Below are 3,827 nucleotides of genomic sequence, written 5' to 3' on the forward strand. Positions count from 1 at the left end.
GTATATATGCTACAAGGAACTTTTTTATTTTATTCTTTTTCAGTGAGGTTAGGGGAAAGAAGAAGGAGAAGGAGAGAAAATAGATATCTGTTCATTAGAATTAATTGAAGTAGAAAGGTTGGGGGGGGTACTACAGATGTGGAATGTTACATAGACTTCAAGAGAGGATTCTGTATTTTTAGTTTTCCTTACTTGTTTTACATCATTAACCAGAGACCTCTCAGGGAGTGGGAGTAATCTGTAATTATTTGTAATATAAAAAAACCCCACATCAATAAAACTTTTTAAAAAAAGATATTCATTATATAAATTTGAGATAATCAACAGTGAAGACCTTAAAACTAAAGAGGCCTTTGAAAGGCTTCTTGTAGAAGACTGGACTTTAGCTGAGATTTGAAGAAGCCCTTACTTTTATCATCAGTTAGTACCTAAAATGTAGAGGTATTACCCTAGGTTTTGGGGCTACAAAAACAATGAGTAAAAGCATCTTCACTCTCAAGGAGTTACTGTTCTTTGCACCTATCAAATGCTTAATGTGTGTTAATTGAATTTGACTTATTGAGATGAATTTCTTCTTAATCCTCCATATACAGTGAGCTCTCAATCCATTTGTATTTGCTGACTTTGGTAAGAAGGAGTTTAATGTAACTGCTGGTAAAAAAACAAAAGGCAACCATTGGAACATTATTTTGGCCTTTGGGTCTTTCATTTAAAATCAAGTCCTTGTAACCATACTATCCAGAATTAGATCTCACTGAAATGAAAAATTCATGAAGTCATTTATAATATCTCCATAAACTCTTCTAATGAACAGCAGTTTGGTGTGGAATGTTTAACAAGGAATATGAGTTAATTGGTAATGATGCATTTTTCAGCACTGGGGGGATAAAGAAATAATTTAGCAATAGGCTTAATGAAAGAAAATGTATATTTACAAAATGCTATTTTACTCAACTAGTCCCAAAGAGAAGCAATTGTCTCCGAATAATCTTGCTATCTAGCCTTGAAAGTCTGAGGTCTCTCATTCATATGAAGTGAGGACAAACAAGATAATGTATGTAAAGCCATATAGAAATGTCAGCTCTTATTTTGCTATTATTATCATGCTTCTTAACAGCAACATAATTTCTTATGGGTTGGTTGGTGGAGATTTGAGTTTAGCTGATTTGCTGATGTCCATCCTCATATGAGCAGATCTAATGGTAAAATATCAGATACCTTCAGTACATGGGGTTGGTAGAAGTAATGCAACATTCTATTTTAATGATCAAGAATTTGTCCCATTCTTTTTTGTTGTTGTTTATATATATATGCAGGGAAACCCTACTTAATAAACAGAAATATAGGTGTGGATGTTGGCAGAATTTTAAGTCTAATTAACTTGTCGCTTGCAAAAGGAAAAAGAAAGTCAAACTTGTTATATCTTAAGGACATATTTATATACATTTTAAGAGAGACAATAAGAGACTAAGAGGATTCCTTGGTAGTAAGCAGCCTGTGGTTTCCGTGTGTTGCATATGCAAAAAACAAATAGCAAGTGCAGGCATTAACCACAGTTTCCAGAAAATTAAAGATCACAGGGATGACCCCTGGGAATGTAAAGATAATGATTGTGATAATGATAATAATAAAAGCAAATAGAATTTAAGATTTTCAAAGTATGCTATAAATATTCTCTCATTTGATCCTCACAACAACCCTTTAAGGCAAGTGCTATTATCATCCTCATTTGATTGATGAGGAAACTGAGGCTACAAGAACAAGTGATTTCAGAATCCAGTAAGTATTTGAGAAATGATTTAAACTCAGGTCTAACCCAGTATAGCCCTCTTGGAAACTGTCACCTAGAAGTGAAACATAGCTAATGGCGAAAAAATGAAAAGGAATCTAAGACAAACAGATAAGCAAATCAAAGCAATGTAACAGCCCCAGGAAGGAATGACTTAATTTGAAAGGATGAAAGATAGATATTCCAGACTTCACATTCACCCCTCACCTCCTGGAAGGACAAAGTCCCAGATCTGAGTCATTTGGTCCATATAATTAATACTAAGTCTTTAGAATTCCCAGTCAGTTTCTAGCTGTGAAGAAGTGAACATAAGCATGAGCAGAATCTTGAACATGAAGATTAAAGTGAAAATGACTACACTGCCTGTGCTCTTTTAAAAAATTTTTTATCATAAAAGTATCTTATTATTTTCCAGTTACATGTAAAGATAGTTTCAACATTTGTTTTCATAAGATTTTTAATTCCCAATTTTTCTCCCTCCCTCCCCAAGATGAAAAGCAATTTGATATGTTATATATGTACAATCACATTAACATTTCTGCATGTCATATTGTGAAAGAAAAAGCAGAACTCAAAGGAAAAACCTCAAAAAAGAAAAAATACAACAACTAAAAACTAGAGACAGTATGGTTCAATCTGCATTCAGAATGCACAGTTCTTTTTTTCTGGATGTGCAGAACATTTTCCATCATGAATTCTTTTGTATTGTTTTGCATCATTGCACTGCTGAGAAGAGCCAAGTCCATCACAGTTGATCATCACACAATGTTCCTGTTCCTGTGTACAATGTTCTCCTGGTTCTGGTCACCTCACTCAGCATCAATCCCCTTAAGTCTTTCCAGGTTTTTCTGAAATCTGCCTACTCATCATTTCTTACAGCACAATAGTATTCCACTAAATTCATATACCACAACTTGCCCAGCCATTCCCCAATTGATGGGCATTCCCTCTATGTCCAACTCTCTGCCACCACAAAGAGAGCTGCTATAAATATTTTTGCACATGTGGGTCCTTTTCCCTTTTCCATGATCTACATGGGATACAGACCCAGTAGTGGCACTACAGGGTCAAAGGGTACACACTGTCTGTATTCTTAATGATTCTTATCATGGTTCAGGTAGAATTTCCCTGTACCCACTGAGTATCCCCTTACCATGTAGTTAGGATTTTCCTGGGAGCCCCACAGAGGATGGGAGGAATACTAGAGGCCCTTAAGGTACTTGGAGGCTTCATAAAGTACTGCATAAAGTACTTTCACCTACACCTTGTTTCGAGAAGGCAAACACCTCCAAACAATACTACCCTTTGGTCCTGTAAGACTGACCTTGGAAAGAATAGTCCAATGAACCTTGGGTGTTGTATTGGCAGGAACTGTGTTTAGGACAATGAGCTCTAGATTATAATAAACAAAGGCCACAGTGAACTTTCCTTTCCTACTGTCCTCTTCTGCTTGCAGCCATTACACAGATTCAGTTTCAAATTATAGGGACACTGAGTAATAATTTATCTATCTTGGCCCATTTTCTGTCCCTAACCCTGACTCCAAACCATTTGAGAAAAGTAGGAACATTAGACATTATTTCAAGTTTAAAAATTCAGTTGTAAGAAAGCATCAATGAAACAAAAATTATTTAATCAGAATAGAAACAAATAGCAAAGCAACAAAATACAATATTAATATTGGCCCATATTTCTGAATACGTACAGTCATTTCACTAAACATTTACTGAGTACCTGATATGTTCCTGGCCCTGTGCTAAATACTGTGGATATTAATCTAAAAAAGAAAGACAGTCCTTACCCTCAGGGAGTTTACAATATCATGGGGGAAGACAACACATAAAAGAAAGCCAAAAAGGTTGGAGAGAAAGGGAGGTACCTTGTGTGGGTATGATGGAGAAACCAAAGCAGTCTAAGTTGCATTCAGCCTGCTGGGAAGTGAAGAGTCGTCTTACCACCATATCATTCTCTTCCTCTCCAAAGAAGCTTACTAAATGATCTCCTTGAAAATTTTTGTGCCCAAAATAAACTTTCTTGA

Source organism: Dromiciops gliroides, chromosome 3 (assembly GCF_019393635.1).
Source record: "Dromiciops gliroides isolate mDroGli1 chromosome 3, mDroGli1.pri, whole genome shotgun sequence".
In the NCBI taxonomy this organism is placed as follows: domain Eukaryota; kingdom Metazoa; phylum Chordata; class Mammalia; order Microbiotheria; family Microbiotheriidae; genus Dromiciops; species Dromiciops gliroides.